This window comes from Pocillopora damicornis, chromosome 6, assembly GCF_964200805.1.
Source record: "Pocillopora damicornis chromosome 6, jaPocDami1.2, whole genome shotgun sequence".
Taxonomy (NCBI): Eukaryota; Metazoa; Cnidaria; class Anthozoa; order Scleractinia; family Pocilloporidae; genus Pocillopora; species Pocillopora damicornis.
Window position 1 is genome coordinate 13,331,995 of NC_142675.1, and position 23,006 is coordinate 13,355,000.

Consider the following 23,006-nt stretch of genomic DNA (forward strand, 5'->3'; position numbering starts at 1 on the left):
ACGTCAAAACAATTCTAACACTGTTTGTTCCCATTGGACCGCGAGTAAGGAAATTTCATTTTCCGATGATGTAGTCTTCAACGCTGGTGTATTAGGTTCCGTAGCTTTGTAAATCCACTTTATAGGGATACAACTGTTTCGAGATATTTGTCCGACAAAATGGAGCAAAACAATGGGTGTGTGCAAGTGTTTTAAAAAACATTGGTTAATTTCCTTACTGTCCTCCGTAATACAAGATGTATACTGGTAACTGCAGTTTGTCATCCAAAAAAAAATTTCATTCCAAAACTCAAATGGGAAATGGTTTTTTATCGCATGCATTTTAGCGAAAGCTTAATTGACTTTCTTTCCTTTGATTTGTAAAAACAAAGTAAAATACGAGAAATTGGACCTTTCTCGGAAACCTTCGATTTGTTTTTACTGCTCGGTGTATTCATTGGTTCAAATGATATAGATATAGAATGTGAACCGCGAAGCACCCGTAATATAAATTATAATTTTTTTTAAATAAATGTTTGGGTGCTGGAAGAAGGCAATACTGCCGATACAATAAATCCCCCTGGGTTACTACCCTTTTAAAGGAAATTTGGGAGTCCTCACGGGGCAAAGGAAATTTGACCAAGTGGGGATTGAAGCCACGACCTCCGAATTAGATCTACCGACTGAGCTACGAGACCAGCACGAGAGCAGGTCGGGATAAATTAGGTAGTCAATCGCGATAAATGTGCAAATGATATCATATGTACAAAACGGGGTAGTGTGGGGAGAAATTAGCATTTGAGGGTGTGTTTGCGTGTGCTTCGTGTGAGCCTATTGCTGCATAAAATAGCAATAACATAAATTAATAATAAGAAATACAATGAAAATAAAATAAATGAGAAATAATGAAATAATTATAAAAAATAATACATATCTCGTTTCGCCCCAGGAGTCTTTGTGTGGGTAGTTATTTGAAGTTGCCCAACCCCCTACCCACGGGACAAACTGAAAACTTCAAACATTTTCCACCCTAGGGTCACAAGGGCCGATCTTGTCCCGGGTATTACCTTGGGAGGGTGGTAACCGTAGGAAATCAGCGTTGTTGTTCAGCCTACATGATTGAATAGTATTTGAATTTATTATTAGTTTTGTTATTGCTATTTTATGCAGTAATAGGCTCACAGGAAACATTAAGGAAGGTCTCTTCCCAGCCCCCCCCCACCCCCATCTCACACACAGACACACACACCCTCAAATGCTAATTTCTCTCCATACCGAGCAGTGAAAAACAAATCGACGATTTCCGTTAAAGGTCCAATTTCTTGTATTTTACTCTGCAGATTTCATGCGTATTACCCACATTTGACCGTATGTTATCTGTGTGTTACTCCATGTATTCGTATGTTACTTTTATGTTACTCATATGTATCTGTGTGCGCCCGTATGACTCGTAATTACTCGTATGTACTTGTATGTTACTCGTAGTGCTCGTGTGGTGTTTTAGTCACTATCCTTTGAAGATCAATTGAACAAATGTAAGCTTATTTGCACCTTATCTTCTTCTCGCGAATGGCTATAGCACGTTTTATTCTCTTCTCTTCCATCTCAGCAAGTCGATCTCACTGTAGTGACTTCAACAGAAAAATAGCGCCATCCGAATTATTCCCAAAATCTTCGGCAAAACCTGTAGCCAGATTAGAGCCAAAATGCCAAAAACTGTGCGCATTTTACCTTGAAAATGTTAACAATTAATGTGTCATCAAGAAATGTGCTCATAAAGAGATTCACCTCGATGCCTCGTATACATTGTATTTCATTCAGGTCTTTTTTACAACAGAAAACATATCAACTAAAATACATACGAAACATTACATCAACCGTATTTCAGTTTATAATACCCACTCATGTCCTGCACCTGCTAGGAAACAGTCTTTCTTAATTTTTTTCTATATATTCAACACGTTTTAATGAAATTTGTCTCTTCTTAAGCACAGTTCCAAAGGGGACGTCGACCTCGAGGAGAGAGATGGGTTCTTGGGCTTTTTCACACACAGTATGACCCCGTTCGACCGTATTTACAGCTTGTGAGAAGGCGAGATGCGCGTACTCTTTTGATCATTATCCAAAGACACGTACAACCAGGCTCTTTGGTTTATACTGATGAATGGGCGGCATACAGGCAAATGCAAAGGGTCTTGGGTTTCAATCATTAAACGGTTAATCACTCGGTTAACTTTGTAGACCCAATCACCGGTGTCCACACACAACACGCAGAGAGCAATCGGTCTGCAGCAAAGGACAAATTTAAGAAGTAATATATCAAACACGAGGAAGAGTGTTTCATCCGATATCCAAACACCGAGAAGTGGTTGAGAAAACGAGGCGCAGCCGAGTTTTTTTTAACCAACTTCAAGGTGTTTGGATATCGGATGAAACACCCTTTCGAATGTTTGATATAGCTTCTCAAACCATTAATAATTCTTGGAGAAAATCAAAGCAAAAGTTCACCAGATTTTATGATAATTAAGATCACATATCCAAGCCTCCTTCACGGTTGTAATTTCCTTTGTTTTCTCAGCATGAATTATTAATGAGTTTGAGAAGATGAAAGGGAACACAAATCCTAACTTCCTACAAGAATACCTTAAGGAATTCATGTGGAGAAGATAGTATGGTGAGCTTCACCCGAATGGCTGTTTTGGACGGTTGATGGAGGACATTGCAAAACAATATCCACTTTAAATACCCAGAGGTGGGGGTACTCCCATATACATGTATGTGCCGCGGGATAAGGTATGGTTTTGGCGGTTATCGTTTTGCCTCTGTTAGCATTGTGTTTCGGTTGTGATCTTTAGATAGGATATGTAAATTGTATCGGCTAAAATTGCAGTGTGTAAATGGCCAGCTAAACAAAAAGCAAATTCCGCTAAAATTGTCAACAAAGCGATTTTATCGAGAATTGCGTTTTGCCGCGCGTGGTTAGCCGTTGTTTGGTTATTGTTTTTCCTTGAATAGGGTGTCATATTTCGTGTTTGGACAATTCTCGTTTGTTTCATCCTTAAAGTGGGACAGGGTTCAAGACTCTTCGAGGCACACACTTATTCAAAATTTACAGGAGTACCCTCCTCTCCCGAAACGGGACAGTTCCTGTGACCTTAGTGCAACATTGGTGCAATTTGGTATTTTTTTCAATTTTAAACTCAGAAGCATATACGGTAAAAACCCGCTAATAGGAACCTAATTTTTTCCAAGCAAGGCTAAGAAGGTTATTATAAAAGATGGTGCTTAACTGGAAAATTTGGCTAGTCAGGTTCTTTAACAGGTTCTTGTTTTCAAATAGACTGCGAGTAGTCTCTTTTGCTGTGAAATCCCACTGGAACGAACGGGGAAAAAGCGGACGCGATCGACGAGCAATGAGGGGCGAGGCCGTGATCTGCGAGCAGCAGGGGCGCCAGTCACAGCGAAAAGAGATCGCAGCTTGGCCGCTCACCGCTCGTCGATCGCGCCCTCTGCTCGCAGTCTAGATTTCAAAATAAATGAGTTGTTTGTCATTGGAGGGCGTGGCCTATTTTTGGTATTGTATGCATAATATGTTAAAAATCTAAGCATATATTTACCAAGTTTACAAAGCTATCCAAGATAAACAGAACAAAACGCAACATTAATACATGGAACTTTGTTGTTGCTTTGATTGAATTTCTCAAAAAAAAGAACCTGTTTCAAAGTTGTAGGCTAAAGCAGGTTCTCGTGTAAAAGGAGTCTTAATGTACAATTAAACTTAAAATCTAGGTTCTTAAAAAAGGGTTTTTTACTGTACCTGTAATAAATTCAAACATTTCAATAGTCTAGCACACTCGAGTTATTTTACGCGAGGTATTTTGAGCATTTGACGTCATTTTCCCTAATTCTCAACCAGGCTATAATTGGAACGAAATAAAGAAATGGCGACTGCAACTTCTCGGAAATAAAAATACAAATAAAAAAAGATTTCTGATGGTCGTAATGGATTGATATTAAGCAAAGTATTTTATACAGTCATATTTTACACGAAATTATAAAAAATGGATATGGATAGTTTGATCGTAGTAGCACTTTAAAAACATTACTTTCCCCCTACACTTCTGGGGGTGGAAGTCTACGAGAAGTTTCCATTTACCCACTTTTTGTTTAGCAATTTATTAAAGCTTTGAATATCTATCATCTTAAGGCCTCCTTTATCGTAATCATTGATCATTTGTGTCCTTTTAAGTTTGTCCCCTTTGCTTTCCGAGAGAAAGTCATATGGCAGGGTATCGATTTCCTTAGGTGCACCCTGATGCGTTGGAAGAGAGGTTAAAACATGTACAATTTGGGATACTGCCAAAGCTTTTATTATCGTGATTTTACCTAGAAGAGTAAGTCTCCCAGCAGACCAGCTGCTTAGGATGTTTTTTGCTCTCTCAATTTTCTCTGAAAAAATGGCATCGCCAGAACACATCAGAACGCTTTAAAGGTAGTGCAAAATGCGATGGAAAATTTGGAGCTATGCGATGTTTGGAGAATTTTTAATCCAAATGGCAAGAGGATTATCTGGAGGCAAAGACAACTAGATATTCATTGCAGACTTGATTTTGTTTTAGTAAGTCAAACTACAGTACTTACCCGCTTATAAGAATCTGAGTTCTCAGTTCTAAATGTACTCGTAGGGTGTACTCATGTGAATTCTAATTCAAAACCAACATGTACATACTACTGTTTTTCATACATTATTTATACCAAATTTAGAGATTTTTATAGTTCATACATGTTTAAGTTCACTACTTTTGAGAGTCATGTCTTTTATCTTTGCCTGAAGATCTTTAAGGTTTATTTTCTAAAAAAGGAACCTGTTTCAAATTTAGGCTAAATAGGTTCTTATGTAAAGGGGGTCTAAATTGATATTTTTAGGCTAACAGGTTCGTGAATTCTAGGTTCTTATGAGCGGATTAGTACTGTATTTCCGATCGGTGGGTGCCGCGGAGTTCCCTATTTAAGGATAAAAAAAAATTGATACCGTTGTTAAGGCCCAAACCCCCAAAAAGACGCCCTATTCTAGGTAAAATAACAATAGTGAAAAAACAAACAAACAACGGCTGACCTCGCACTGCAAAAAGAAGTCTTTATAAAATCGCTTTGCTTATGAGTTTAACCGCCTAGTTCAGTTTCAAAAGATCATTTACTTTTCGTTTAGCTGGGCAGTTACACACTGCAATTTAAGCTGATACAATTTAGGTGGATCCCATTACCGACATAAACTGGACAGTTGATATCGGTAACGTTGTACAAGCAATATAACGTTAAGGACCTGTTAGAGCTATAAGAGCTAAGGAATAATAATTATTTTAAGTATGTTGGATTAAGGGCAGGATGACATCAGGGATAAAGCATAAGCCGGGTAGTTTTAGGAATAATGGAAATACGTTAAGGTACAACATTAATTACACAAGAGCGACCAACTTTACAATGTATTTTTCCATTACCAAATCGGAACATATATCGAAAAAACCTCGCACTCTTTCTTAGCCTATTTTCTTCTAAGCGATATGCTCGGTAAGTGAACCTATACTTGGCCGATACTTGACCGATACTTGGCCGATACTTGATCGACACTTGACCGATACTTGACCGATACTTGACCGACACTTGATCGATACTTGACCGATCCTCGACCGATACTTGACCAATCCTCGACCGATACTTGACCGATACTTGACCGCTACTTGACCGCTACTTGACCGCTACTTGACCGCTACTTGACCGCTACTTGACCGATACTTGACCGATACTTGACCGATACTTGACCGATACTTGACCGATACTTGACCGATACTTGACCGATACTTGACCGATACTTGACCGATACTTGACCGATACTTGACCGATACTTGACCGATACTTGACCGATACTTGACCGATACTTGACCGATACTTGACCGATACTTGACCGATACTTGACCGATACTTGACCGATACTTGACCGATACTTGACCGATACTTGACCGATACTTGACCGATACTTGACCGGCAGTTGATCGCTACATATCGGCCGATGCATCGGCCGACAGTCGGTCGATATATCGGTTGACCATCGGTCGACCATCGGTCGACTATCGGTCGACTGTCGCCCGATATGTCGACCGAGTCCACCTATAGTACACATGATCCGAGAAATGGACTTTTTCAATGGGGTAGACAAAGTGATCGAAATGTGAATGATAACGATAGATAAATAGTTCATCACAAGACACTGAAACAATAATTCGATCTCGGTTTGAGAATAAAAAAGATTCATACAGGAATAAGCTTCAAAGGAGAGCCTTGATTTAAAGATACCTCGAGCTCAACATAAAGCTGCTCGCCAATGCAAACAATGACTTTGAGAAAGACTTCCTCACGTTGATGTGCAATTATGTTTTGGGAAATATCATGGAAAACATCAAGAATCGTGTGGATGTGAGATTAGTCAACAACAGCGAGAAAGCATTGAACCTTCCAGCAAAACCAAACTTCAAGCATTGCACTGTATTTGATAAACATCTTGTTGCGATCCACATGAAGCGAACTAAGCTCGTATTTGATAAGCCAGTATATTGTGGAATGTGCATCCTCGATATCAGCAAGACTGACTTCCACCATAACTACATGAAGAAGATTTATGGAGATCATGCAAAGCTTCTCTTCAGATACTGACACCTTAATGTATGAGATTTAAAAGTAATACATCTACAACGATGTAAGCGGTGATATGAAGGTCGTGGGAATGATGAAAGATGAAGCTGTTGGAAAGATCATTAAATAGTCGGTTGGATTCAGAGCAAAACTCTAGAGTCACAAGATGTTTGAGGGAAAAGAGGAGAAAAAGTGCAAAGAAATTAAGCAGGCTGTAGTAAAGAGAACAACTCACAACGACTATAGGGAGTGCTTATTGAGCAGAAACATGCAAATGAAGAAAATGAAAGAAATCAGATCACAGGCATAAGATCTTCACTGCGGTTATCGAAAAGATAGCTTTGAGTGCAAATGATGATAAGAGAATAATAAGAGAAGACAAGATATCAACTTTTGTTCATGGTCACTATGAATAAAATCAATAAAAAGTATGAATCATGATAATTTTCCATTCAAAGCATTAATAGTTGGGCCAACGAAACCAGGAAAGACGAGGTATCTGGGAAATTTCTTGAGCACCACCTTTTACGAAAAGTTTGATTACGTCATTCTCCTCTGTCCAACATTCATCCACAACAAGACGTGTGATGGCTCGACAGAAAATGATAAGGACTTACTTGTCTTGACTCCACTCCAGGGTTGGATTGATGATTGCCTCAAGATTATTATTGATGTTCACAAGGGAACAAATAAGCTGATCATTTTGATGATTGTGCTGCTTCGAGAGATGTGAAGCGGAGGAAAAATAAACTCGTGAATTTGGCATTCAGGGGAAGACATATGAGAATCAGCGTTTGGGTCCTCATGCAACAAATGACAAGCATTGCAAAACCATTCAGAGAGAACCCTGTTGCATTAGTTATCTTTTACACACCATCTGCTAAGGATACGACGATCATTTTCGAGGATCATGCTGGTGAGTTTATAAAAGAGGAGCAGAAGGAACTGATAGCAAAACTAAAGAGAGCAAAATATTCACATCTCATATTCTCACCTCGCCATGCATTTAGTTTAAGTTTTGAAATTAAATTTATAAAATGGACATTAGTAAAAAGGACCCTGTAAATGATGTTCTGAACATTCTCCAGGTTTAACCTGCAAGTGATTTAAGCGGCCAGGTCGCAGAGCGGCGGAACATCAAGAGTAACTTGCTGTTCTCGTTGCAAGTGGAAAAGCAGAGGATCACCTCGGATCAAGTCGAGAAGCTTTCTAAGCGAGATGCTGAGAAGTACTTGAAAAGATATGAAGCTTCATAGTCTTCTTCCTTTGGTCAAGTAAGCTTATGGTCCATACATGTAAAATAAATAATGCGCTTGTCCAAGTAGGGACAAGTGAGTTTGATGAGGTATTTTTCTTGCTCTGAGTGTCTGGTCGAAATGTTGCAATTATTTTTGGAAGTGAGCACCTAATAAGACAAACTATAATACTTTTTGATTGATTATTGGCACCATAAGCTTCACACGCTGCTCTAAACAATATTAAAGGGAGATTTTGCATCTAAAAAGGTTAGAGAATAGTAACCTATCTACAAGAGTAATTGTTGTTTTTGATTTTTTGGTAGACATGTAAAAGCAGTGGCAAAAATACTAACTTTATTCTTCTGTCTCATTTGTTGCAATCATAGGTGACAGGAGACAATATGTGCTCTTATGTAATATGTGATTTAACCCTTCACACCCTAACATCAGCTTACATATTCTCCTTACTGTTCTCTATACATTTCCAAAGATGCTTTTATCTATTTCCACTATTTCCTTTCTTCTTGTCACCTTACTGCGTGATTCAGTGACAACATCGTAAGGAGAAATTCGATACCTGTCACTCGTAGGGGTCAAAGCGTTAAACAGCGATAAATTATCGGGTTATTTTGTTTGCAATGTTGAAATGTCAAGTAGTCTGAATCGTGGCCTAATTTTAGAAATGTGGGCACTCTGTCTAGGCCCTCATGATTAATGAGCCTTCTCTTTATCTTGATAGAGGCTATAAGTTTTCTGCGGGATTAAGTTTACGTTTTATAATTTTACAATCATTTTATTTTTGATTCGCACAGGCACTTGTTGGTTCAGAGGACCAGTACCTGGCTTGACTTTTGACTCTTTGGCATGAGGAAACCTTCCCAACAGGGATACCAGTATTCACCAGCCCAGTGTCTGATGTCTCGTGACCTTAAGGACGTTGTTCAAACGGCCGCTGGTCAACGAGTAGCCTTGTGATTGGAAATATTGTATGATTGGAAGTATTGCAGAAAGGAGAAACCTAGAAAAGATCCACTATGACAAAAAGGCATTGAGCCCGCTTTAAGACTTTTTGCTAGGGTAAAAGAAATACCTGAAACTCCTTTCTTGCCTAGTAAACACTGTGATAAGAATACATGAAAGTCATATATTTGTACTGCGGAAAATACATTTTAAGCAAATGAAGATCATCGCAGTATATACTCAACTTAAGCAGTTGAGAAATAAGGCCTGAAAAAAATTCAGGCCTGAGCGGGAATCGAACCCATGACCTCTGCGATACCGGTGCAGCGCTCTAACCAACTGAGCTATCAAGCCAACTGGGAGCTGGTCAATTGTGAGTTCTTTATATACCCGTAGATGGAGAAGGTGTGATAAGAATACATGAAAGTCATATATTTGTACTGCGGAAAATACATTTTAAGCAAATGAAGATCATCGCAGTATATACTCAACTTAAGCAGTTGAGAAATAAGGCCTTCTCCATCTACGGGTATATAAAGAACTCACAATTGACCAGCTCCCAGTTGGCTTGATAGCTCAGTTGGTTAGAGCGCTGCACCGGTATCGCAGAGGTCATGGGTTCGATTCCCGCTCAGGCCTGAATTTTTTTTTTTTTTTCAGGCCTTATTTCTCAACTGCTTAAGTTGAGTATATACTGCGATGATCTTCATTTGCTTAAAATGTATTTTCCGCAGTACAAATATATGACTTTCATGTATTCTTATCACACCTTCTCCATCTACGGGTATATAAAGAACTCACAATTGACCAGCTCCCAGTTGGCTTGATAGCTCAGTTGGTTAGAGCGCTGCACCGGTATCGCAGAGGTCATGGGTTCGATTCCCGCTCAGGCCTGAATTTTTTTTTTTTTTTCAGGCCTTATTTCTCAACTGCTTAAGTTGAGTATATACTGCGATGATCTTCATTTGCTTAAAATGTATTTTCCGCAGTACAAATATATGACTTTCATGTATTCTTATCACACCTTCTCCATCTACGGGTATATAAAGAACTCACAATTGACCAGCTCCCAGTTGGCTTGATAGCTCAGTTGGTTAGAGCGCTGCACCGGTATCGCAGAGGTCATGGGTTCGATTCCCGCTCAGGCCTGAATTTTTTTCAGGCCTTATTTCTCAACTGCTTAAGTTGAGTATATACTGCGATGATCTTCATTTGCTTAAAATGTATTTTCCGCAGTACAAATATATGACTTTCATGTATTCTTATCACACCTTCTCCATCTACGGGTATATAAAGAACTCACAATTGACCAGCTCCCAGTTGGCTTGATAGCTCAGTTGGTTAGAGCGCTGCACCGGTATCGCAGAGGTCATGGGTTCGATTCCCGCTCAGGCCTGAATTTTTTTCAGGCCTTATTTCTCAACTGCTTAAGTTGAGTATATACTGCGATGATCTTCATTTGCTTAAAATGTATTTTCCGCAGTACAAATATATGACTTTCGTGTATTCTTATCACACCTTCTCCATCTACGGGTATATAAAGAACTCACAATTGACCAGCTCCCAGTTGGCTTGATAGCTCAGTTGGTTAGAGCGCTGCACCGGTATCGCAGAGGTCATGGGTTCGATTCCCGCTCAGGCCTGAATTTTTTTCAGGCCTTATTTCTCAACTGCTTAAGTTGAGTATATACTGCGATGATCTTCATTTGCTTAAAATCTAGTAAACACTGCAATGAAAAATGCTATCATTACAGGGAGCAAAAATACGAGGCTAAAGGGAAGGAAAGAAAGGAAATCCCTCTATCTCACTGAGATTTCCTCAGATATTTTTCCAATTACCCACGACTCTCGACCAGAAGGCAAATTCCTAACGGGACAAATTTTCTCACCCCCAAAAATCAACTATTCATGGATATGGCACGTAAAAATGCTGTTTACCTTTCCAATTACTCTTACATATGCTAAGCAGTCTAATTCTTGCTCAATGGCCCCTTTTAAAGCTAACATAACTTTGCGTGGTTTAAAAACTTTGATTTTTGGCAAACTTCTTTTCATCTTCGGTGTAGTTAGAGATCAATTATTGATAAAATCATTCGAAAAATGCTTTTCCATTCCAGTCTCTTGAACCGAAGTGCGAGGACTTAATTGTTCTAAGATTGGCCATCCTCTTTGCCGGTACTAGAGTTGGATATACTACTATAGAGTAAAGCGCAAATCTGACTAAATGCTCTACCTAACTGCTTTATTGGAAAACTATTAACTTAATTATATACCATATTAATTAATGATGATCACACAACTGCCTTCAAGGGTGTGCTAACAAAGAAATACAGATTATCTAATACCTAAGGTATTTATTTAAATATAATAACAAGCACTACTGGGAACCATTGAAATTGCACCCGGGATACGTGTACCAAAAAATCTGCAATTTTGGTATTGCTGTTCGGAGAGCGGAAATAAGAGATCTCTACAGCCCTAGACGTGAATCCCCGATGCACGAAATGTCAAGAGAAGTTTGCTGTGATTTCAAAGACTTTCCTTTCCTTTGTCAATAAGAAAAATTATTCTCAGCTCTGATAACACAGCAAGGTGTGGTAAGAGCAGAGATAACCATTCTGTAAACCAATTTATCTATGAATGTTGTATCACGTTAAGAGCTAATGTCAGCATGCATCAGACAAACAGCGGCAAGTCACCCAAAATTTGCTTTCACTTCTACTTTTATTATTTTTTAGCTCAATTTGTCCTTATTTTGTGGTGTGGTTTTTTGTGAAAATATACTTTACTTTTCCAGAAATGATTTTTTCTTTCGACCGCTCAAATATGCAAATTTTTACCGTGAATATTACCCGAGTTGTGTGACCTCATGTAGCGAATATACTTGATCTCCGGTATTTCTGTCAACATAATCATTTGTTTCATTATCTAAACTTAATCCCCTGTCATTATGGAAGCTTGCAAAGCAATCTTAATTTTTGGTGAATATTTTTGTCCGACATACCTTTCCTATGTCAAATAGTAGCATCAAAACAAAGACAGTTTTAACAATGATCGATATGGCAGAATCTACTGTGCTCCAACCTTTAAAAGACAAAAAGATGGTTAAAAAGTTACTGTAAAAATTTCCTTGTGCATTTGTGTTGTTCTATCTTGAGACGAACACAAAGTCCGGCAAAATTTACTTGTTAGCGACTATGTAATATACATGGTGTGCCTACTTGTCACCACCGTTTACCGGCATAAATCACTAAAATTTGTAAAAAATCTAACGTAACACTGTTACCTTGTTTATTTATGATTTTATGAGCTGTTTCGATGATCACGTTATGCTCTACCACGGATGTGGACAAAACGTGGGGTAGGCCATTGCCTACCCTGTAGCCTACCCTATGGCCTACCCTATGGCCTACCCTATGGCCTACCCTATGGCCTACCCTATGGCCTACCCTATGGCCTACCCTATGGCCTACCCTATGGCCTACCCTATGGCCTACCCTATGGCCTACCCTATGGCCTACCCTATGGCCTACCCTATGGCCTACCCTATGGCCTACCCTATGGCCTACCCTATGGCCTACCCTATGGCCTACCCTATGGCCTACCCTATGGCCTACCCTATGGCCTACCCTATGGCCTACCCTATGGCCTACCCTATGGCCTACCCTATGGCCTACCCTATGGCCTACCCTATGGCCTACCCTATGGCCTACCCTATGGCCTACCCTATGGCCTACCCTATGGCCTACCCTATGGCCTACCCTATGGCCTACCCTATGGCCTACCCTATGGCCTACCCTATGGCCTACCCTATAGCCTACCAGTGGTCAGATTTTTAAAAGCATAGCATTGCTGCAAACCTTTCGGCGTTTTCCTGGGGACTGTCTGACCAACGACTTTCTTCTACTGTTTTGGCGGCCACATTCATATCCAAATTTCTTAACCTTCTAATAGAACAAGGAAATCGGGGATCAGAAGCCGGTTAAACGAAATTTTTGGGCAAACATCATCATATCAGCTCTCCTTTCGAACTAGTGCAGTACTGGCCCTCTCTCTACACTAGCAGTAGTGAGTGAGGAAAATTTTAATAACCAGCGAGATCAGAGATTTTGGAATGGATTTTTTTGGGGGGGAGGGAGTGAGGGAGGGGTTTGACAAAAAGCAAACCCAGGATTCTCATTTTTATGACAAACGATCGCATCAGTTTCATTTATATTTTTTTTAGTGGAACCTTCTTGAAACAACGTTCTGGGCCTTTAGACTATTTTTGGGTTAGGGTCTAGCCTAATAGGACTTATTTTGGGTCTAACAATTTGGCCTTATTTGCACATCCCCATCACTGATATACCAGCCAAACTCCCCAGGGGTATGTTTTTATCCTGCTTAATGAAACTTTTTCTGTGAGCGTTTTCGTCATGTTGGGATTGCATCAGGGGCCTGCTCTGCTTGGGGGGCAGGGTGGGGGGCAGAAACTGCATAGATTACCCAAGGACCTCCAAAGATTCCAAAGTTTACCAGAACGCTTCCGGCGATTTCTTTGTAGGTGACCAGAAGCATTTCAAAAAATTTCCGAAAAAACCCGAAGATTTCCGAAGGTGACTCGAGAAATTACGAAGATTTTCGACGATTACGGGAGGTCACCAAATATTTCCGAAAGTCTTCTGAAGATTGCCGAAGACCACCCTATGACTGCCACACTAAGTTTACTTTTTATGATACTTACAAGTAATCAGTTGTTTTCTTGTATCTTCAGAATTTGTAAGTTTCTGAAAACAGACGTGATATTAATTTCCTTAATTTTATTCGGTCCTATGTTATTACCTACACGAATAGTTTTTGAGTTACACATGGTGCCCTCCACCCCACCCAAGGCAGGATAGGGCTACATAGTTTTGGTCTTTATCATTCTACAGATATGCCCGTCGTTTATCACTTTCTGATTTAAGCTCAGATGATGAACGAGAAGTTCCTAAACACTACATAGGAAACGTGGTACTTCCGATAGTGCTATTGGCGATTCTTGATGACTTCAGCAATAACGGAATAATACCTTTTGTTATGAATGCAAGAAATTCCCATCTGGAATTGATTGCTAAAACGCACCCAATTCATGTCGAAATAATGCTTCCTTTCTTGTGGATCTTAATCACCTTCGGCAACAAGAGGATTTACTTTCGGATGATCTTGATCCTGAGAACAGAGTAAGACAGCAAGGAAAAAGTACCTCTTAGCTTGGAATGACGGTCTTGTCACCAAGGTTACCGCGAAGATGGACATTGTGTCTGTCGAAAAACATTTATCAACAAAAGTGATAATTCCCTTCGAAAGACCATCGCGAACGTCGTTCTACCCGATTCTCAACACCACAATGTGGAGTTTGTACGTTTCTACTTCGAGGGAGCGTCATAGCACCGGATAAAGTTAAAGGCTCATGGAAATGCCAAGACTAGTTCTATACCTTACCTCAGAACGTACGGGAGCACAGAGACAAAGATGATGGGTGCTGTAAACAGAAATAAAGCTGGATTGAAGAGAGTTGTTTACTAGGTGGAAGAGGACGTCGGGGGCCTTAAAAAGTGCAAATCTGGTGGTCAGTTACCTCGCAATGAAATACAAGCCAAGTATTTGAAAGTTGAGAGTCAGCCACGCAAAGCTGTAAAGGATCCTATTTTTCAAATCACTGAAAAGATGAAAGAACATTCACAAACAGGAGAAAATTCATTCGGGCATGCTCACTAGATGACGATTCTCCAAAGCTTATGTTGTTTGCCGACGAACAGTTAGCACATACTGCTAACTTTTGTTGTAATGATATTGACGGCCACAAGTCTATCCTCTACGCCGACGTTACCTTCCAACTTGGGCCATTCTTTGTGCTTGTTACGTCCTACCGCAATACAATGCATTATACAAAACGCTCCAGCCCCCCGAATGTCCAATTCTATTAGGGCCTGTAATGCTGTGTATGTTCAGGGACAAAACCACCTATGTTACGTTATTCCAGAAGATGACAGCTAAGATGCCCGGATTAAAAGTCTTTCTACAAGCATATTCCACTGATGGAGAGAAGCCACTACGCCAAGCTTTGGGACAAGAGTTGGAGAGGTCTGTTGCATTTCTTCGTAAGAACCACGTCAAGGAAAACATTCAAGATAAATGTTCCAAATTACAGATTTCCCAGGCAGTCACCAATGTAATTGTTAATGACATCTTTGGCTCTGAAGCTCTTGTGTATGCTTCCAATGAACGTCTCTACAGAAGCAAGCTGGAGGAACTGAAACAGAAGTGGGACAACACTGAGCTGGCAGATATGAGAAGAGAGCCGCGATTTTCATCATATTTTCTCAAGTGCGAAGCAGACGAAATTTGGAACCACGTAAGTGCGAAAGTGTCAAATGATGCAAGATTTGGTGACGAGGTGCAGTGTAACAATGTCTCTGAATCTGGCTATGCAGTAATGAAGCACTGGCAAAATTTTGAATCAAAGGACATGAGTACTTTTGTCGATGATGTCAAGGAGTTGGTTGACAAACAAAGAAGCGACGTACAGAGAGCTTTCCTGGGCCTGAGAGCTTTCCTGGGCCTCCATGGTCTTTACATCGTACGACCAGAATATCAAGATCACGTGCAATTATGCGAGATCTTGGATACCACTCCAAAGGAGCGTGGAAACATCATCAATTCAGTGAAGGTTGTTGTTGACCCAGTGAGGTATAAGCAGTTGATTAACTATCACACAACCCCAATGTTGCCCCTTGGTGTATTCGAGGAAGGAGAAGAAACTGGTGAAGAGAGTGAAGGGGACCGTCCCCCATGTATGATGCAAACTAACACCTCAAGTTGTGGAGACGAGGAAGGACAGGTATCGAAACCAATGCCGTCAAAACAGCCAGACAAAAAGGCAGGTGGATGTTCGATAACAGAATACCTTGAGAATCTCCTTGATACTTTTATTGGGAAAGATATCAAAGCACTTGCAGACAAGGCAAGCAAGCTTCAAAGTGACGATGCAATTCGGAAAGGCTTTGACGATGACACATACTTTGTCAAGAGTACTTCTACATCTCAGCCACACGTGGTCAAAAGGGTGACAGGATCTCGAGATGGAGCTGGTTACTCATGCGACAAAGAATGCCTAGGATTTGTTTCGCGGAAAATATGTGCACATGCCGTGGCTGTGGCTCATTACAGCAGCAACTTAAAGCAGTTTGTTTCTTGGTTCAAGAACACAAGACGTAACCAAGACAATCTCGCGGCGTTGACAACATTTTCCGTTAACAAAGCAGCAGGAAAGAAAAATCCCATCAATGCAGGAAGTCGCCTGATGTGATGAAAACAATGGCATCGTGTAATAACACACTCGATGATGCTCTGGCCAACACAGTTACTACACAAGAATACTCAGCTGTTGCTACATCAGATTTGCGCTTGACCATAAGGAAGAGCAGACCTCCAAAGCCTTCTGTTAGTCCCACAACAACCACGCCCTTCGAGTTAATCGAAATCAAAAGGAAAGTACGCAAGTGTGCAGGAGATTTGAAGGAAGGCCCTGATGAGTACACCAAGGATGACTTGGACGAGCTGTTCTATGTCTGCCACAAAGAGCATGATTATGTCTGGATTGTAAAGCACAAACTCTATCAGAAGACATTTGAGAACAAGCATTTTCATGTGTATCGCAATTGCTTAGTAGGACGGGATCCTGGCTTTGACTTTACACATGTTTAGATGTGTATCTCTTACACTCTCTCTGCCTCTCAACTCGGTTTCCTTAAGGATAGGTTGAGTAGCCTTTCATGTTAATACTTTAAAGTATAGACTTTCGTGGGGTGACAAGAGTTGCAACTGTCTCATTATTGTGAAACCGTTCCACTTGATTGCACTGTTCAAACTAGTATAAATAATGTAAGACAAAAGTTTTGAAACCTTGTGAGCCCTATTTTTAATGGAGTTCATTTACAAGGCTAGTTTCCAGTTTAAATTTCATAATAAGAATAACTATTAAATCACGAGAGGAAATGCTTAAAAGCTAAAAGTACTCGCAGTGATGAAATCTAATTTCCCCCAACAATAGTTGTGGTACATGTAGATATTTTCATATTCCCAGAAGTTCGTAGATTTTTTAGATATTCACCAAAGCATGAAGAACTTAACCCCTCCCTCCCCTCTAAACCGGTCATCAATACAATACAATCAGAAAACGTGGCAAACAGTGTTTAGAAGTCACTTTGTCACCTGTTTTTTAGACAAGCCATTAGAAAGGTAAATTGCTTAAATGACTCAAAATTTGCGTTTACCTGTGTAAATATTCTTTGTATAAGTAAGGATGATTAGCATTATCTATGCTTTAGTTACAGTTAAAGATTATTACCAGCATAAAATACAGTGACATCAACAGTCAAGTTGAAAATATTCATGGCTCAAACCAATTGTCAGTCTGTGTTCTGTCACCTCTCTTTTTTTTTTAGGAATAAGCCAATAATTTATTAATTAACTAACTTTAGGACGTTCATTTTGAGCTATAAGAAGAAAAGAAAAAATATTGAAGATTGTTAAATTTGTCAATTACTCTGTGTGTTATATCTTTTTGACACAATGTCATGCAATATAGTATAGTCTGAAAAATTCATACAGCCTGGCTCCGGTTACTTGCATAAAGCTACATACCACCATGAGCAAAATTACGCGTCCCGTCAGACTTAAGTCTCGATTGGGAATTGGTCAATAGGCTACCAAAAATCCAGACAGAGGCGGAGTTTTCTACACTGATGTCGGGGGACACATTTACATAAGAGGGCGGGGTGCGCGCCGGGAATTTCGAAACAACCCCAATAAAATTAGAAAAGGTACCTGAGTCTTATCTGTGTGGAAGTGGCAACAATTGATGTCTACCCATAAAACGTACCAATTCAAAAGAAAAAAAAATTGAAAAATCCCAAAAATAAAAATTCCTTGATCGATGTGCTCTAGAGGCTCAAGTCAGTTCAAAATCGTCTTAGTAATGCTTATTTCAAGTGTGATATTGAGCGAAAAACACCCTAAAACGTACCAGCTGGGTCTCTAGTTTTTTTGACCCCTAAAAGGTACGACAAGCATCCTTACCCATTTCCGATCGCCTTCTCTCCCACGGTCAGCGCCTAAAAACAAAGATTTGCCCACCAGTGAAAAAAAAATTTTGATTTACTTCAGTCGTCCCCCACCCCAAAAATCTAATGTTCCGTCCCTAAGATGCCTTTTACATTATTCCAAAATGAGTTTCGTTCCGGAACGAAATGGATTTCATACCGCGTTTTACATGCAAGATAATTTACCCTGTAAAAACAATTATTTATGTCCTTTCTTGTCTTTTTCTATGCTTCCCTCGCTCTTAAAGAGGATTCATACAGATATAAGAGTTGTACCGCTTTTATATTATACAGGTACAAAAATGAGTGTTTCGTTCTGGCATGAAAACCCCAATAAACTCATTTAGAAATGACTTGTTTCGAATAAACGTTAATCTGGTATCATGTGACAACCGCTATGAACTCGTTCTTGAACAAAACTAATAAACCAATAAAAGGCCCCTAAAGTTTTTATTCCCAGAGCATCACGCTTTGCTCTCCTGTCTTAATACTATAAATTTCAATAGCTCTGAAGCAACAACCCGCTTTTAACTGCTTCGCTACCACTGAAGCAACGATTAGTGACCACAAAAGGCATATATTCTAATATTTTCAATTCAACATAAACAAAAATCTTTATACAGGGTAAATATGGTAAATATTTATTTGTGTCAGGATAAATTATTGCGTGACTAGTTTAGGATGTAAATGGGGGAACGGGAAAATACAACGCAAAACCTGGGATCCTGTCAAAAAGTAATACCCAGGCGCTATATAATAATCGAAACAGCTAATAAAATCATAAATAAACAAGGTAAGAGTGTTATGTTAGATTTTAAACAAATTGTAGTGATTTATACCAGTAAACGGTGGCGATAAGTAGACACACCATGCATGTTTTTATAGTCGCTAGCAAGTAAATTTTGTCGGACTTTGAGTTCGTCTCAAGATTGAACAACACCAATACACAAGGAAATTTTTACTGTAACTTTTTAACCATCCTTTTGTCTTTTAAAAGCTCGAAGCTCAGTAGACTCTGTCATATCGGTCATGGTTATAACTGTCTTTGTTTTGATGTTACTTTTCGACATAGGAAAGGTATGTCGGACAAAAATATTTACCGAAAATAAATATTTCTTTGCCAGCTCCAGTAATGACAGGGGATTAAGTTTAGATGATCAAACAAAGGATTATGTTGACAGAAATACCGGAGGTCAAGTTTATTCGTGACATGAGGTCACACAGCTCGGGTAATATTCAAGATGAAATTTGCATATTTTAGCGGTCGAACGAAAAAAATCATTTCTCCGAAACTGAAATATATTTTCACAAAAAAACTACACCACAATTATTAGGACGTACTGGGCTACAAACTATGAAAGTAGGAGTGAGATCGAATTTTGGGCAACTTGTCACAATATTTCAAATTTGTGCGATGGATGCTGACATCCTCTCTTAAATCCTTCTTTCTCTACCTTAGCTCTGATTTACAGGGAACTTTAATTTCAAATTAAGGGCAGTTGTCATAATCTATTATTTTATAATTTAAAGAATATACTGTATGTTCCTAAAAATACGGTTAAGGTTATCATAATCCTTAAAGACAACCCCGCAAAAACCAGAGACTGAAATACTTGAGAAGGCTGGACATAGAAATCCTTAGGTTTTTAAGTATGAAGGTTTTATACATTGCTACATGTACAGATGGTTTGTGATAAACATACTTTTTTCACAACCACATTATACGTGTGTGTCATTCAAAATTCCATGTGAATATGTTTTGTCCAATTTACTATGGTCAGAAAAATTCAACAGAGTTTAATTCATTCATAATGATATTTACCAATATTAAGAGAGTAACATTCTCTTTCATGTTTAGTTGGCAGGACATGCAAATACTAAATTAAAATATGAAGTATATATGCAATGGGTTACATTGGAAACAAGCATTCTACCTGCAATAAGAAAACCTATTATGTTGCTACCTATTTGAAGTATCAACAAGACCACACACAAATATCTTAAGCGCAACAAAACTACCTGAGACTATACACGTTTCGGTTTATAAATACAAAAATAAATAAGATGACATACCTCTTTCCCCGTTCTATTATTCTAGTAATTCGACAATCCTTCGATCTGGCTATGCTTGCGACTAACAAGTGTCTCGTGGCCGAATGAAACCTAATGCCAACAGTTCGAGGGTATGTTACACAAAACAAAACAAAAGGGTACTGGACGTCACGCAAATCATAACTAAAAATAGCCTTCGTTACATGGCTCCCCTAAATTAAGATAGAAATTTACCACACTGATCAAACAAACTAGAACTGGTATCAACTACTAAAGTTTAACTATTTAGATCAATGTCTCTAGATATGGGCTGTAAGCTCGTACATTTCTCATGACTCTTCAGTTGGGGATTCTTCTAGCGGAGCAACAGCAATAAAATAATTTCTGAACTGGTCTACATAGACTAGTCACTGGTCCAACAGGTCGTCCATTTTTGTCTAAGTTCCGGTCAGCAATTTTGATGCGGACTTTTCTGACAAGACCATCATTGTCAGGGAATGTTTCCTCCACGCGCGACCTTTCAACATTTTCTTGGTGAGTTATCATCCATAATGACGACGACGTCATCAACTGCAGGTTTCTTCGAGTGGCTACCCACTTCTGTCTTGGCTGGAGAGACTGTAAGTCGCCTTCCTCCATCTCGTCCAGAATTCGTTAGCAAGGTATTGCACTCTGCGCCATCTTTTCTTTGAGTACAGATTGGCACGCTGGAATTCACTAGGTAGGGACAATATTACCTTGGACTTCATGGTAAGTAAGTGGTTGGGTGTACGAGACTCAGGCATCTGTGGAAAGTTTATCGTTTCAACAGTCAGGGGGCGACAATTCACGATGGCCTCAGCCTCTACCATGAAGGTTCTGAGGGTTTGGTCATCAAGCTGGGTAGTGTGCTGTGTGAGAAGTGATGCCAACACATTTCGAACAGTACGAATTTGACGCTCCCAGGCACCACCCATATGACTTGCCTCTGGGATATTCATTTTGAAATCTATCCAGTCACAGTTTCTCTTTGCCAGTTCGTGCTGTATCTTCTCGTGTTGGTTGTTTTGCACTAACAAAGTTCGTACCTTGGTCAGATCGCAACTGTCGCACTGGGCGGCGGCGTCCCACGAACCGGCAACAGGCATTGAGAAGCGAATCAGTAGACAGATTTTACGGGAAAATTTACTGATTTTTCAGTGTGGTTGTTATTCGGAACATATTTATTCGTAAACTTTCACATTAAACCATTTCCAGTCCTTTCATTTTAGTAAATCAAAAAGTGTATAAAAACCACAGTAGCTTTTGGAATAGATTTTGCTTGTAACTCGTTTTCATTATGCTCCTGCATGTCGATACTTTTGTTCATCATTATTAGTGGAATTTTTGGTAAATATAAGTGTTAATGGTCTTTCTGAAAAAATTGGTTTCCATGGTAGTTAGCAGCTGAGTTTACACTTGTAACTTTAATTTCTTTTCATACGATAGTTTCCACACTAACCTTGCATAGATAAGCAGAAACATCTAATTGCTTTTCCGGTTTTATTTCCTGAGCTGCTCTATTGTAATTAGGATAGGTATATTTTCTATATCAAAGCTGTGAATTCTCACCTAAATTCCTATTTTTAATGGCCTCAAGTTTATTGTATCCGTCCTTTTAATCTTGAGATTATTTTCGTCGTAGAAACAGATGGAATATTTAAGTAGTTTTCGTTTAACTTCAAAGAGACTTTTCCGCTCTTTTGTGTCCCTATTCAAATATTTCGATCTGTGTAACAATAGTATCTCACACCAGTTAGTCCTTAAGCAAGTACCTTGGGCAGCTTTGATGATTACAAACTTGAGTACGCTAGAGGTCATGTCGCTTGTTGACCTGACCTAGAATAAAAGTCTACTGTGGAACCAAAAACGCTGTATCCTCCTTGACGTCCGTACAAGCTCGCTCGAAGTAGATCTTCGTGTACCAGGAAATCGTGACGAGTTTTCCTTCTCGCAAGCCGAGTGGTCTCTACCGAGTTAATTTCCCCCGTTTTGTACGTTCCCTCGAAAGTCCAGTGTAGTGCGCAAAAACCTATCGTCACGCATACTGCCCGCAACTTTGAGGTGGACAGCCCTGGATGTTAGACATGTAAATAGCACCCCATAATGCTTCACTTCACGGTGGCCCTCTTTGATGTACCAGGGGCCTCTCAGCTTCCGGCAAGACACGCATTTGGAAATATGGTTGGAAACAACGGAACTTCCACCAATGATCCAGTAGCCACTTAATCTGATTTCATTCTGAGCGATGCCACAACCTTGATGCTTGACTAACTGGTGATAGTGGCAAAGGATAAGATTCGTCACACGCTCTCTTTACTCGATGCCAGTTCAAGAAATAGTTCGAGAAATAGTTCAGGCGCTCCAATAGAGAGTATAGCTTTGGTTCTTGGATCTGGGTTGCTCTTACAGAAACGGTCTTGACTTCCGGATCCTCAGGAGGAATTGAGGGAGTGTCGTCTACAGAATACCAGTCCTTAGGTGAGTTCCAGAGAAAATCTGGCCCATTCCACCACGAAAAGTTGTCGATTAGCTCTTGGGCCCCAGCACCATGGGAGACGATATCTGCAGGATTGGATTTTGTTCCAACGTAGTGCCACTGATTAGGGAATGTCTTTTCTCGTATTTACTGGACGCGATTGCCAACAAAGACATGGAATCTTCTGGCATCATTATTGATGTAGCCCAACACCATCTTACTGTCAGTCCAGAAAATTTCTTGTATCTGTGCGTACTCCACCTCCTTCCGCAGCATGCAACTGATCTTCGATGAGACGATGGCAGCGGTCAGTTCTAGTCTGGGTATGGTCACTGGCTTAAGGGGCGTTACCCGTGACTTTCCCATCACCAGAAAACCATGGACGCAGTTCTTGTCATCAACCAATCGGATGTAGGAACACTGCCTGTAGCCATTCTGACAGGCGTCGGGGAAGTGGTGCAGCTCTGC

At 39.8% G+C, this 23,006-nt stretch overlaps 1 long non-coding RNA gene and 1 pseudogene across 2 annotated transcripts; one reads left to right on the top strand and one right to left on the bottom strand.

Annotated features, from left to right (window-relative positions):
• Positions 1–1,527: 1,527 nt before the first annotated feature.
• On the bottom strand, positions 1,528–20,176 carry LOC149044067 (uncharacterized). The gene is made up of 2 exons (XR_016187382.1): positions 20,063–20,176; positions 1,528–2,265 (listed from the first exon to the last, which is right to left on the bottom strand). It is a non-coding gene; the product is annotated as an uncharacterized LOC149044067 (long non-coding RNA).
• Positions 6,169–9,028, top strand: LOC149044068 (uncharacterized; annotated as a pseudogene). The gene is made up of 3 exons (XR_016187380.1): positions 6,169–7,582; positions 7,755–7,940; positions 8,717–9,028. The product of XR_016187380.1 is annotated as an uncharacterized LOC149044068 (transcript).
• Positions 20,177–23,006: the final 2,830 nt, after the last annotated feature.